Source organism: Haemorhous mexicanus, chromosome 1 (genome assembly GCF_027477595.1).
Source record: "Haemorhous mexicanus isolate bHaeMex1 chromosome 1, bHaeMex1.pri, whole genome shotgun sequence".
In the NCBI taxonomy this organism is placed as follows: Eukaryota; Metazoa; Chordata; class Aves; order Passeriformes; family Fringillidae; genus Haemorhous; species Haemorhous mexicanus.
This window is the reverse complement of record NC_082341.1, coordinates 63,458,487-63,473,595: the sequence shown is the minus strand read 5'-3', so window position 1 is coordinate 63,473,595 and position 15,109 is coordinate 63,458,487. Positions and strand designations below refer to the sequence as shown.

General features: G+C 40.7%; 1 long non-coding RNA gene across 1 annotated transcript in view; it reads left to right on the top strand.

Moving 5' to 3' along the window:
• LOC132324990 (uncharacterized) overlaps positions 1–15,109 on the top strand; it is an 80,597-nt gene that overhangs the window by 28,458 nt on the left and 37,030 nt on the right. The window lies entirely within an intron of this gene.

Sequence of the window (15,109 nt, the reverse complement as noted above, 5' to 3'; positions counted from 1 at the left end):
CATTAAATAACCCTGACACGAGGATACCCTCTCAAAAATGTTACAACACAGGATTTTTTGGTGATGTTTGTTAATAACGCCTTTGGCAAGTGTGAGACCTGCTTGCTACTTAGCTTGGAAATGCAAGAGTTCACTGTCTCAGAATGACCCTTCCTTTTTTTTGTTCTTTCTGAGGCAAGAAAGATGCATATAAGAGGTGTGATAAGTTTGTTTTAATGTGAAAAAAGTTTTGTTTTAATGTTATGCAGCCAATAGGACCCAGAGCGTGCCTAGCAGATGTCTTCAAATCCGAACCACGTAAACGGAGCTGTGGTTTCAGTTCTCCTCTGAAATAGGTCCTGTCAAAGCAAATGGTGGGTTCACTGCTCTTTCCCTGCAGAAACAGTCCAAGTCCTTGTTTCCCACCTTCTTGGTGAGTGCCTCATCCACCCACTCCCGTGGTCTGTTTTTATGGGGGTGTCATTTTGCTGAGAGACTTTCGGTCTGCAGAAGGGAGAGGGAAATGGAGTCCCTACCATGGTGCAGGCCTGCATTCCTAGGGACAGCTATCCTCAACTCTTCCTCTGTCTCTGTCACTCTCTCTATATATGTATTTTTATTTCTTATAAAACAACTATTGCAGCATTCCCTGCTGGTGTGGCTGGCGATGTCTCCCTTCTCTTTTGCAGTTCCTTATGTCCCCCCTATTCCTCTTGATTGAAGTTCTCTCTTTAACCTCTTATTGTATCTACCCAATTCCATAAATTCTTTTTTTGAATTCCCATTCCTTCCCCACAAAAAGCCCCTTATTGTCAGAGGGGGAATGCGTTTTTGCCTGACCTCTGGACAGCTGTTCTATTCAAAACCTTTCCCCCGGAGTAAGAGGCATCCCACAATTCATAGCTTTTTTCTTTGCCACGGTAAAAGCTAAAAGAATGTCTAACAAAGACCTACAATTGGTGATGGGGGTGGGAAATGGGAGTGTAACTTAATAGTTTCAGAAAACTGATGAATAATATAAGCCTTTAAAGAACCTTTTTGAATGCCTTATCCCTGTTCATAAGCAGCTGGTAAAGCAATAAACTGGCTGAATTTGATACAAATATCTTATTTGGACCTCGGTGGCAAGTCATATATTTTAATTATTTAATATTTCAAAGGTTTTTTTCAATGCAGGGTGGCATGAAATTAAAGCACATATTACACGTTCCAGGTTGATAATGGCTAGGTGAATGATGGATTGTATTGCGTTTTGGAGATTTTGGAGCCAGAAATGTCATGCAAATGTAAATTGAGGGCAACACATTTGTAAAAAGAGGGGTTTTTTTAATTGCATTGATCCCCTATAGCCATTATGCTTTCTTTTAAGGATTTGTAAATGTTTGATTAACGCTATTTTGGTCATATAGGAAGCATTTGTGGTATGGATTTGGATCCTAATCTGAACAAATTTTTTATGGAGCGCTGTGTTGAAATTGGTGTTTTAAAGGAATGCAATTGAGTTAAAATTACAGTTTAAATGTTAAAAACCATTTTGACTTCCCTGCACTTGCAGAGCAGTGCTATCTCAAGGCAGGATGAGGAATAAAATGCTCTGCTCTAAGTCTTTTGCTAGTTGAACCGGCACCTTTGACAGCCTTTCCTGCATGGCGTGTCCCGCTGTGTTCTCACAGTGGTCACTTGCTATTTTCATCTGAGAGGCCTTTTTGTGGGGGTGGGAGCCTGGTGACAAATGCTCCTGGTTTTGGATGCATTTAAATGGAAGTGCAAGCGTGCTCTGCTGCCTCTTTGCCCGCCAAGCCGTGCGGGGATGAGACTGCCATTTTGAAATGCTGAGCTTCTCCTCACACCCCGACCGTGTTCCATCCTTGTGTGCTGGCACACACACCTACAAACACACCTTTGGCTCTCGTGAGGCTCTAGGAGCGTTGTCTGACCCCTTGCTCCCTGCATCTGAAGCCCCTTCTCCCTGTTTTAGGAGTTATTTCTCGCCCTTGCACATGTGCTCAGGGTGTCTGGGTCTTGCACCGGCGCCTGGCCCAAGCCTTGTGGCTGTGCTTTAGTGCCACTGATGGCCCCTCCAAAGGAGTCACTGTGCTGCATTGCTGCAGCCCTTTGCTTCCCCAGGGGTGGGCACGGGTGGACAAAGGATCCCCCCAGCCAGCCTGGGATTGCCTGGACCCGGACATATGCATATGAATGGGGCTGTACATCTGCGTTTGCTCCAGCCGTTACTCCATTGTCACCCATTCCTGTAAGGAAGAGTCCCTGGGTATTCATTAACGTGCGTGCTTCAGAAACGTCTCTGGTGCAGAGTTCTTAGCTGCGGCATTTCTGTGGTTTCAATGATAGAAGAAGAATAATTTAAAAATTGTGTTTAATACTAGTTATTATTGATCAACTTAATTTAACCATAAATTCAAATTTTAACTGTTATTTGTTTAATAACTAGTTAACATATAGAAAAGCTGTAAGGCAGAGAGGAGAGAGTCACGCAATATATTCATTGTGAAGTTATGCATTCTCAGAACAGTCCTCTGGTGCTGTGGGGGTGATGATTTTTTCACCAGTGGTGAAGCAAGCATTTCAATGAAAGCCAGGCTTTTCTGGTCATGACTCCTGTTTGTTGTGCTGATCTCTGGTGTGTTTGCAGGTATGTGGTTCACATCACCTAATTTCTTTGAGCAAGCTTTTTCGGCAATTCTGCAAATCTGGTCCAAGGTATCTTTAGTGTTTTCCTGTTGCAAGGTGCCATGAGGAAGCCTATTTATGCTGCTGAGGTTTGAAGTGTGTGAGAGTTCCATTCTGCAGTGGTTATGTAGAGCCTTGCATTGTGTCCCACACCAGCAGCCCCTGCCTGGGGACTGAGAAGGAGCTTTGTGAAGGATGACAGTAGGCTACCAGATGCATTCAAAGCCAGGGCTGCCGAGCATTACCCCATCTGCTTTGAGGAGAGCAGCAGGGGTTTTTAATGCCCACGTATTCATTATGTAGAGGGAGTGGCTACATGTTTAATACAGGTCCTCATTAATTTTGTGTAGCCCACTAGAGTGCTCTAGTGTAAGTATGAAGAAATAGAAGTCATAATGATCTCTTCTGTTTCTCCAGCTTGCATCTGCTCTACGGGACCCTCACCAGGATTTTCTGTCCTTTTTTTTTTTCCCTTTTAGGCTGTAATAGGAAGCTTTTAGGAACCCTATGAATGTTACTCTACCTATGCAACAAGGACATGCATGTCAGGCAGGGGACTGGAGGCAGCAGGCAATTTGGTGAAATTATATTCTTTCTGTGCTGCTTGAGAGTGCCTGGCCAGCTGGTGCCAGGTGGCCTGCTGCTGGAGTAGCAGGGGATGTGAAAAATAGGCCTGGCTTTCAATGGCAAGTATCTATCCTCCTGGGCTTGCAGTCTCTGCAGGGCAGCTGCCTCCTCTCCAGTGAGTGCCAGATTTGCATGGTTTGAGTTCCGAGTAGTCTTATAGGGATTTGGAAAAATGTGTGACCATCCCCCAGAGACGTGATAGCAGCCTCTGACATGCAAATGCAAATCTCACCTTCTCATCTTCTGATTGGTGCCAAAGTCTTGCAGGTCCCAGCATGTAGGCACTGGTTGTGCTGGAGTGTGGCATTCATGTGCTTGTGGTGTTAGTCACTTCCAGAGTCACTGCAGAGAAAGAAACAGCCACAGAGCTGATGCAAGAAGAGATGCTCTGTTAATTTTCCCTGACATTAAAAATAGTAGTGAGATATTGAAAACTAGCAAGAGACACTTTTCCATCTTTTCCCGTCTTTAAAAAAGCTGGGGTTTTTCTTTTTTTTTTTTTTTTTTACCTCTATGATTCAGAATTTCTGGATATATCTCAAATATTGATTTAAAGTCCTAAATAATTTGTGTGATAGCTGGAGATCTTATAGCTTTTTATCACAGATTTTTTTTTTTTTCATACTGTGCTCACTGCCTGTTGTTGTCACTGAGGCAGTAAAATTTTGTCTGCCGTGAGAGAGCTGGAGTTTTGAAGCCTTTGGGTAGGACACCAGAACCAGGTTGTGAATTCCTTGTTTAATCTTCATTCTTCTCCTCTAGCAGCAGCCGAGGAGGAGGAGGAGGGGCGTGCTGGTTCACAGAGCTCACAGGTCCAAGATCCATTCAATGCTTCCTTGTAGAATGCTCACCTGCTTGGATGGATGACAGATATGTAAGGCTTTCTAAAGCTTTACCTATCAGAAAGAGATACCAACGTTGCAAACCCCAGGTGTTAAAGAGTTCTTGACTTCTTTTTATCTCCCACTTTAGAGAATAATAGCCGCAGAAAAAAACCTCTTTTTTTTTTTTTTTTTTTAGTAGCATGCCTACTGCCATGTGCTCATTTATGAGTGTAGATTGTAAGGCAAAAAATTCAGATTGCAAGCTTTTAAAGTGTGGTACTGAATAAACAAAGTGGGATTCATGTTCTGTTGCTTTAAAAATGCTGTTAATTTCCTGTAAGGTGAATAAATATAAAATCTAGGCCATTATTTTCTGTCCTAGCTCATAGTCTTACAGTTTACATGAATACGTCAAGGCTGAACAGTGGTGAGGGTGGCAAGGGCATTTGTTCTCTTCTGCTGTCTCAGCTGTACAGATGGCAGTCCTTGGGCAGGAGTGGGATGGGAGAGGATGGTGTCCTACCCCCTGGCAGAAAACTGCTGCAGCTTCCTTGTCACAGCCCTCATTTACTGCTATAAACCTCTGCCTTTCCCCTTGTTTATAGGGAGAGACAAGCTTTCAGGCTTTGTCCGCTGAATGATCCCACTGATTTTTTTAGTAAGACAACTTATGTGAATAGTGCTGCTTTTCTGCAGATGGCACAAAATATATGATGAAAGTTAGAGAGAAAAAAACCTCGGGAAGCAGCACGAGTCGAGGTCTATTTGCACATAAGCACTGTGCAAAGGTATTAAAGAAAATTGCACTGAAGCAAGTTTAAAGTGCTAGGCAGATGATGCAGGCTGTGATTTTTATCAGCCTTTATCAGGGGCTAACCTAAAAATTAGGCATAGTATTAGCTTACCCTAAGGTAAGCCTTTTGATTTCTCTGCATATTGTGGAATGGGTGTTTACATTTTGTTGTTCCCTTGTTATTCCTTATTTACATTTATGTTCCCTTGTTTTGTGAATATAGGTCACAACCATAGACTATTTTACACTGCTTTTAATCATGAAAAATTCATGACAAACCTTGAGAAGGCTATCTCCTTGTATAGCTAAGTGTTACTGGTAATAAGTAAAAAAAAGATACACTTCAATGCCTTTTGTCGCTTTACATTGGTGGGGGGGGAATAGAACATTAGATGAATTTTATAAGATCTTTATTGTGTCTGATGTCTGTAAATCTATGATGCTGGTTGGCTGGAGTGCAAGTCAGTCCATTAAAGAAATGTCAAGTGTAATTTTGGAAGAGATATGTTTTAAGACAATACATGCATAAAAAATAGCATAAGGAATTTGCCTCTGGGTTGCTGTGAGGGTGACACATTAATTGTCACAGATGAAGAGGTAGACCTCCCTTGGAGCTCATGATTTGCTGTTCATGATTTATGAATCTTGCCACTCATTAGAGGGGGACACATGTGCTGTTCTCATAGCATTCAAAAGATGGTCTGTCTTACCTTAATCTGTTAGCAACAAACTTGTGACTTTCTAAGATCTATCAGTGCCTTAATATTACTTCTCCCAAACTGTGCTTTCATTTGGTTTTTAATTGAGCAGCAAGTGCAGCTGGGTTTCTAGTTACCTTTTTTCCTTTCCTTCTGAGAACCATTGCTTTTAAAATAAATATTGATTTTTATTTCTCCCTTTCTATCAGGATGTACTGAAATGCAGACAGTTAAACCAGTGGTTCTTGTATAGTACATAATAAATCATATCTTGTCTATTTTTTTCCTTTATACTTCCTGTTCAGTTTGTTCAATGCAGCTCGGTGGTGAGATCAGCTAGATGATGCTGTTGCAGCAGAAGCAAGACGGTGATGCTGTGGCAAGTACTCCCCCTCCCCCACAAGCGTTTATTGCAACTCAGGTCGTTTCTCTGCCAGTGTTCATCTTGGTCTGCCTTGTTTTTTGGTGTTTTTTTTTGTTACTTTTTTTTTTTTTTTTGTTCCTCCACAAGCATCTTTTGCTTATTAGCTGAGAATTGCTGCTCTTGTCCTGAAGGTGATGGTGGCCCTCACCTGTGAGTTTAACTATAGGAAGAACAAGAAATGTTGCACAAGGAACAGAAATGAAAGCCTTTCACATGGCCCTTCTCTCCAAGCCTTGACAAAGACTGCCTGGCGATGTTTCCCTTGCCTCCTGTAGGCATTTCTGTTCAAATTCAACTATTATGGTAGAATGCATTGAATTTTAGATCTATAGGGCATGAAGATAAAAACATAAGCATGAGAATATAGTGCCCAGGCATGTCTTTGTTTACCGTGCTGCCTCCAAAACAAAACTTGAAATTTTTCTTGTCGCTGTGAGATGTTCTTGTTTATTCTTGCTGAATAGAATGTCATGTGGTTTTTCACTCATGATGTCAGCTGTGATTGAAATGCTTTTATTGATTCTTTACACAATCTTTTTCCCTACATAGACTAGAAGTCAAGTAAGATTGTGATAGTTTTTCAGAAATTAGCAATCACTAAAAGACACATCATCCTAACTTTGTTCCTTCTGAAGGCACTGAAGGGCATTTGAAATATCCATCTGTATCCTGAATTGATTTTTGTATATAGTGAAAGACAATTGAATTCATCTGCTTCAGAAATAGAGTTTAATCTTTATTCCAAAAATAATCCCATGGATTCTACATACCACCATGTGGATTTTCAGGTGGTCTATGTCACTACCAAAGTGAGAGTATCTCTGTGCTTGTATGGATGTGCATATGGGAAGTACCTCAAGACTCCTATGTCCAATTGAATTGCCCCCTGGAAGGGAGAGGGCGAGGGAGAGTGTGCCACAGGCTGAATATTCATTTTGGGGCTCAAACTTGCCACAGAAAACTTTGTCCTTTGCTGTTAGTGATTTATTCCATCCCTTCAGTAGCCTTAATATTGCTTGAGTGTTTGCAGGAGTTGGTGTATATTTATTTGTCTTGCTTATGTAAGCTTCTCACATCTTTGCCAGGGACAAAAGGAGTGGTGCAACTTCTCATAAGTAACCCCTTCAAACAGTCAATATAAGAGCCACCAGACTTCAAGAATATTTCATGATTTTGGGGCAGTACCAGGGCATTCAAACTTGCATTGTCAGTGTGTTATTTCCAGGAGAGATTTACTTTTAATTTGCATTTCAGTCTTCTGAAACAGAATGCCGATAAATATGTTTTTGTGCCGGTATGAGTGGAGAGGATCAAAAGTTGTAATTGTGCATTTTCCTGCTGTTGCATATTGCCAAAAAGGTGGTGAGTCCAACGTGGGCAAATTGCTTGTGACTTACTTGATCAGTGATCTTTTTTAGCCCTTCATTAATTTTCAAGGATTTTAAAGCATGAGTTTAGGCTTCACTATTTTTTCCCCTCCAGATGCTTATGGTAATTTATACCATGTTATTTCAGTCACTCCTACCTTATTATTTTACTACAGTGTATTTCTAGAAAGTCTGCTGTTCTGTTTTTCCAGATACATAAACATTTGCCCTATGTCTGTAATGTGTTTTCACTTTATTTCTGCTTTTGTACAACTTCTGTTTTGTTTTTTGTTTTTTTTTTAATCAGATCAAGTTCTATAAACCAAACTGGTTTACATTTTATTTTTGAAATGCTGGCATATTCCAGGAGCTTTTGAAACATGCTGTAAGGTGATGCTACTACTCTTCATTTCTAAAGTTGAAACTTCCTCCTTTTTTCAGTCAGTGGAGTGACTGGTGGACTTGATGGCATGTGTGTCTTATTTGGATTGTAGTTTCCCTTCTGTTTCCCGAAGATTTTTTAGACTATTTTTCTTTTTTAGAATACTTTGATCATTGTTACTGTATTTCTTGCTGTAAATGAATCAGAAATGATTCAGTGTCACAAACACTATCATAGCATAAGAATAGAAAAATGACTCCAGAAAACACCAAAACCCACTTTAAATACAGTGAAGATGACTGATGAGCATTCATTTAATGGCTGTAAAAGAACTGTTTTTTTCCTAAAACTGTTCTCAAATTCACACTAGTAATCTGTTGTTGTGCTTAGGAATGGCATTCCCCAATTTAATATTCCCACTAAAACCATGCACTGCTTGTTCCTCCCTCCCCTTCCCCCATCCTCTATGGCAGGCTGGAGAGGAGAATTGGAGACACAAAAGGTAAAGATCACTGGTTGAGATAGGAGCAGTTTAGTGGAAACAGCAATGAGATGAGGAAAGGAAGAGGAACAGCAACAATATTAATAACAAAATTGTACAAAAGAGAGAGAATGATTCACAGGCAAAATGCTCCCCCAGCTGCCACTCTGACTGCTCCCTCTGGATTGGAAGGGCCATCCCACTTCTCCTTCTGCCAAGGTTACTCAACCAGGAATAACTTTGCTGGAAGAGTCTCCCTCCCTCTCTCCCACCCTCAGCACTGATGTGAAGTGATACAGAATAACCTCCAGGTCCCAGCCATCTTCCTGCCTCCTGACTACTGCAAACATTAACCTTGCTCTGGCTGGAACCAGGGCATCTGTTAAACCAGACTGAAAGATGTGGACAATTTAGAGAAGACTTTTTCATTGGCTCCTTCAAAAAAAAAAAAAACCAACAGAAATATGCTTAAGATTAGGAAGAAGGTGCCCTCAGTGTACAGGCAATTGAGATGTGCTTGCCAAATAACTTAGAAAAATGAAACTGGATAAAAACATGAAATAAAATCTAGGCAATTGCAGGAACAGATTGAATGGCCAGAAAAGCCAAGCTGTTTTAGGAAGTGTATGAAATACAATAGGTAACTTAGTCTGCATTTAGCTAATGCTCTTATCACAATTGGGTATTGGGATCAGTTTCCCTTGATTTCAAATATAACATCATAAAATACAGCACTTCATGATATGGAAGTGCTTACGCTGCTAATAAGTCTTGCTTAAATTGTCCATTACCAGCTAAATTGACTAAAACTGATTTTCTGTCATGAAGCATTTTCCAGCTAAATAAAACTCTTTAGCTGATGTCACATGTAGCATAAGCTGTTTCCTGAATTTTTAAAACATGTCTAAAGTACTTGTTTGTACATGGAGAATATGTGTAGAGAAGATATGTTAGTAGTATTGCACCCTCCTTTTGATCTTGGTTTAATCAGAAGGTAGAGTTTCCAGTATAAGTGAAACTACAGTTTTCACTCCTAAGTGGCAAGAGGTGGTGATCCACAACAATGCAAGAAACTGATATGAGTTCCAGGTTTGTTTCTGGTTTTTATGTGACCTTAAGACTGTGATGACTGAACTGGTCTGGCTAAAATGAGTCAGGCCCTCATCTTAATTTATATGCTTAATTTTAGCACTGCATGTTTTCAGGTTTATTTCTATGGAAACGCTCTGCTTCTGAAGTTCTCTTTAAATTGGTTCACCCAAACTTTTTGTGTTCTTGTAGGCAGGCTTTGGGAGTCTTTGTCATGGGCAGAGATGCAGTTTTGCTAGAACTTTGCAAACTTAAGGGTGATTATTGCCCCTCAGAATTTACAGTGCAAGTGTTGGTGTTGCATTTGTAACTGTTTGGGAGCTTGCCAGAAAGGGGCTATTTTGTGTTACTGCAGAGGGGCTTCTTGCAGAGCCCAGTCTCTTGCAGATTCCATACTCCACTCACAAACACTTCTGCACAAGACAATGATTCCATCCCCTGTCCCTCCCCCCCCCCCAAAACAACCATCACACAATGAACAATGCAAAAACGTAATCAAAATTAGCACTTATTTTAACTTTCTGTTAGGTGTTTTTTTGCTTGTTTCAGTCTCTTTCTGTTTGTTACAAAGCCCAGGAAATAACTTGTTGTGAAGCAGTGCACTCAAAAATCTGCAACCAAGCATAAAGGTTTGCCACTTCTTAAGCTTTGGATGCCAGTTTCCTGGTTCCCAGGTGGCTGTCCTACCAAGCCAGCTGTACCTGCTGTACACATCAGGATGGACTGACAAGACTTATTTCTTAACTGTTCACTTTCTCTGACTTGGAGTGGCCATGGGATTTGCAGTCCCTTGTCCTTTTGAGTTTCCAGTGCTGTGCTCTTTTCCTGCAGCTTCAGGAGGAGAGTGTCTCAGTTTAACGGGCAGGGAGGGAGAGCTGGCAGAAGTTTTCAGGGTAGCAGGAGCAGCACAGGATTTTTGTCTTAGACAGTTGTTGCTGTGAGCCACGTGTGATGGGTATTTATGGCTAGAAACAAAGACTAAAGTACTTTTTTTCTGTCTAGAAGATTTATCTGATCTGCACTTGGTCATCAGAGTGGGTGCAATACAGTTATACAGCTTCCATTTGAAAATACCATCAGATCATATTTGATCTGATGGTATGCTATATACCTTCAAAGGGATTTGTGAACTGTGTTCTCAAAGAGGTGGGAGAAGTCTTTGTTTCACAGGTACTCAGCAGTAGTTCCAGGTCATCACCAGCAGCAGTGCTCCTCATGGTGCTAGGGAGTAACAGTGTTCTGTGGAACAGTGCTTTTGTGATTGTAACTTTAAAAATAGAATAAGAGAATTTTGGGGGTGATGATGAGGAAACAGTGTCCTATATAAACACAACATAAAAGAGACATTAAGCTTTTGGAGTGTCCAAAGGAAGGCCATGAGGATGGTGGAGGCCCTTGAGGGGAAGATTCTGAGGAGCAGCTGAGGTCACTTGCTCTGTTCAGCCTGCAGATGAGATAGAGGGGAGCCCTCATTGCAGTTACAGCTTTCTTGTGAGGGGAAGAGAAGGGGCAGGCACTGATCTCTCTCTGTGGTGACCAGAGATAGGACTTGAGGAAAGAAACAGCATGAAGCTGAGTCAGGGGAGGTTTGGGTTGGATATCAGGAGAAGGTTCTTTGCCCAGAGGGTGATTGGGCACCGGAACAGGCTTCCCAGGGAAGTGTTCAGACCACCAAGCCTAACAGAGTTCAAGAAGCTTTTGGACCATACTCTCAGGCACATGTTGTAATTCTTGGGGTGTCCTGTGCAGGGTCAGGAGTTGGACTCGATGCTGCCATGTCCCTTCCAACTCACATATTCTATGATTCCATAAGGTGAAGTAGACTGTACTATTCCAATGACTACTATTTGCTTCAGGGCACTTGTTACCCAATGTGTATTCTAATTACGTGTTGAGAGAGACCTGCAGAATGAGGACCTGCACAATGGAGATGTTTTAAACCATGGCTGTTTGTTCAACTGAAAATTCCCTTTCACAAATGTAGGGAATGTATTTCTTTCCATGTGATGCAACTACATCTTTAAACTGATCATCAGCATTAGTAGGTAAAAAGAGCTGTGTATTTATGTAGCACACAGAGAAGAACAAATAGCGTACAGAATAATGTTAGGTTGATTATGCCATTACTTTGCTTGCTGCTACTCAGCTTGTTTCTTGACCCATTTTTAAAAGACTTAGCTGCTTGAATGGTTGCTATAAAATGAGAATTTCAACTTTTTCTTCTAGAAGTACGATGACAAAATGTTCATGTGGCGTGAAACACTTATCTTCTGCATATTTATTAGAGACCATGAGCTAAAATATCAGGGTAATGGGGCAGGAAGAGAGGCTATGTGAGCAAGGAAGAGGCAATATGAGGTGTCAATTTAAGGTGTTAAGTTTCTGAACTAAGAAACCCTTCAGCCTGATGTGAGGGTGTGGATGGTCCCATACCTTGCATAATATATGTCATAAGAGGGGACACTAAGACTTCTGCTCTGTTTCATCTCTTTTTCTCTTAGGATGAGTTCATTAATACTTCTGTCATTTAGGATCATAGATTGTTTTATGTACACGATGCATCTTCATGAGAAAGGGTTCTCGTGCAGATTCAAAGGTTAGAGCTGAGTAATGAGCAGAGCTGAGTCTGCCTGAGCATGTTACATTCCCATAGAGGTTTTGTATCCCTTGCTGTAGATTTGGATCTGAATTTTACACTTGGGCAGAAATTGTATGGGGGGCATTTGTTTCATGCTTTGAGACTTGACTGCGCTTTATTCAGCTTGTTTCCTAGCTCTGCTCTTGATTTCTGGACAAAGTACATCACCGGTGTTAATGAGTCTGAATCCTCACCTATTCCATTTCTCATTATAATTTCTACCTTCAAAATCCCTTTTCTGCCCTTTCAAATTCAATCAATAGAAAACTATATTTATTGAGAAGTAATAGTTATGCTCAACAGATAATGTAGACTCTCAGTCCTGTGGTAGCCTGGACCTGTGGCATGAAGGCCTCCACGCGTGAATATTTTTTTTTTTCCCCCAAGCATGTATTTTTTTCTATTCTCTTTTGCCAAACTGTTGGCACTCAAGTTTCAATGTAGGGCAAGATACATTTTTAATTTCCAAATATTTGATCATGTTTCTGTATCTTAACTATGGTGTTTTGCAGCCTTTCATATTGACAGCTCACTGTTTTGTATAAATTAGCAGGGGAAACCTTCGTACTTTGGCAAGTCAGAGAAAGGTAAATTGTGTTTTGACAGTTGTACAGACTTTGAAAGATGCTTTGGAACATGGTGAATTTTAATGAATGAGATGGTTAAGGCAGCTCATAGCTCAGCTGATAGCTTCAGATTCCATACCTGCAGCCCTGCAAGTGCAACTTTATTAGCTCGCAGTTATCGGTTGTTTTAAAGTTGCCTCTGCAACTCTGAGTGCAGTGTGCAAATTGGGATTTTCTACCTTGGGAAGTAGAAGTAGGGCAATTCCAAATTTGCATATGTCACCCTAAAATTAAATGAGTAACTGTGACTTTTTGTTTGATTTTGTGGTCTTTTTTGGTTGTGAGTCTGAATGCATATTGTGTCTGTGCATATTGAGTTTGGATGGAGGCACCAGAGTTAGACTCTTGTTTCTCTTCAGGTACACTATTTCTGTGACAATTTTTGTATTACTGATATTTTAAAATAAGCTGCATTCAGGGAAAAGGATTTGGCTAATGGGTCTGATACACCTGGGGGGGGTATCAGGTTAGTATGCTTAGTTGACTGTGACAAAAAGGGACAGCTTGTCAATCCTATTTGAAAATTTGAGTTTGAGCAATCATCTTTGGGCAGAGGTCCCAGAAGAAACTGTTCAATTTTTGTTTGCTGAATTTTCCTGTAGCCATGTTGCACAATGAGGGGTACTTGTGATTTGTAAGAATGAAAATATAAGCCCATAATATGTGATTGGTAGTTAAAAAAGAAAAAACAGTCAAATATTCTTCTCAGCCCCAAAGCAAAAAGTATTGCGTAGGCTGTTGCTCCTAAATGAGGAAATTGCAGGCAGAGGGAAAATTAGACCAGCTCCCAATAGTTTGCTCATGCTTTTACCAACCTTTTTTAGCATCTTTAAATTCTAAGTGTGAACATATTTTATTTAAGAATATGTGGCAGAAGGCATAGGCTTTTCTTCCCGTTTTCTAGCAACCCACACTTTTCATATGCTTGTGGATATTAGTATGAAGTGTATTTTCCATAAGAGGAAAGTAATTCCCAGGACTGTTTGAGGGAAGGGGTGGAGAAAGGATCTGGATTTATGTATTCCATTTTAGTTGAGTTACTGAGTTTTTCTTCTTGTTTGGCTAAAGTAGGTGTCATTTTTTCAGTTCATCCCATAATGATCCAAAGGGTGCAATGCTTTGCAATGCTTTGCAGTCGAAGTTACAATTACCGCCGCTCATTGCCATGTTAACATTTTGGTTTGATTCAGGAGCTCAGTTTTGGAGTGAAGTCAGGGCACTGAGAGTTGGCCTGTGTTGTGGGGAAAGCCTGAGAGCCCAGTTTGAATTAATTTCAGATAACACCAAGTCAAAAGACTTGCATCCAGAGTACTTTCAGCACTTCACCTCTCAGATCCTGCTCCACCAAGGGGACATAGTGGAGCTGATCTGAAATAACAGTCCTGAAATATGCTGTGTGCCAAATGTTGAGCCCTCAATATCAACCATGTTGTCTACTCCCCCCTTCCAGTGGGCAGAGTGATGAGATAATGTAGGAGTAGCCAGGAGGCTGCCTGAGTGGCCTAGAAATAGAGTGAGAGGAGCAATATTTGGAGGAGATTGAAATTTGTTCTCTAGCTTGAACGAACTCTCTGGAAAAGTTTGTTTTTTCTGGACTTTATGGAGATTTTTGCCAAGTTGTAACAGTGTCTAACTTGGAATACTTCTTCAGCTTTGAGTAACAATATTTAAATTAAACAAGGCTTCTTTTTATTTGGAATTACTGGGTTGTGAGGTTTCTGGAGCCCCTCTCAGTGAATTTTGGCAGTTGCCAGCTGGCTTCTCTCCTGTGATGGTAGATATAATGTGTTTTACTTCTGACTTTTTAAAGTTCATTACTGAATTGAGTAGTTTAAAATTTAACACCATTGCTGCTACAGTAATGCAGATAAAACACCAAATATTCATTATTAATAACCACTTAAGCACAGTTAGCATTTCTCTTGCTTTGATATCAGGTAAAACTGTCACGCAAAGCCTGTCTTCAGCGCATTCTTACATCAGCTGTTCCAAACCCTTCTGGCTATGGGCTTTGCTTTATGTTGCTTTTTTGACTGCAGATACCATTATAAACAAGTGTACTTCTGTTGGGCTCATGACCCCAGCCATAACTACTGTGACCCTGCTTGGGGGTCACGGCCCTTCTTTTGGGATTAGCCACCTTAGAACAATCTCAGAGTTGTCCTATGCTAATGCATCGGGGGCAAATGCAAGTAACTGTCAAGAAAGCAGTGAAACAGATTAATCATGCAGAGGGCTGAAAAAATAGCAGTAGTTTCTGCATGTTCAGTATCTCAGACATAAATTCTGTTCCACACACCTTTTATTTAAGAATAAAATACCAAGAGCCCACATGTCGGAAACACATTTATGAAAATACATAAAAATCAACCAGCTATAATTTCATGCAAATGCTTTTTTTTTTTTTTTTAATTTGGAAAGTAAAATAAAGGTTTTAAAGTACACAAGCCTTTTCAACTCAGTCTTACCCAAATTCATTAGCCCGTCAAA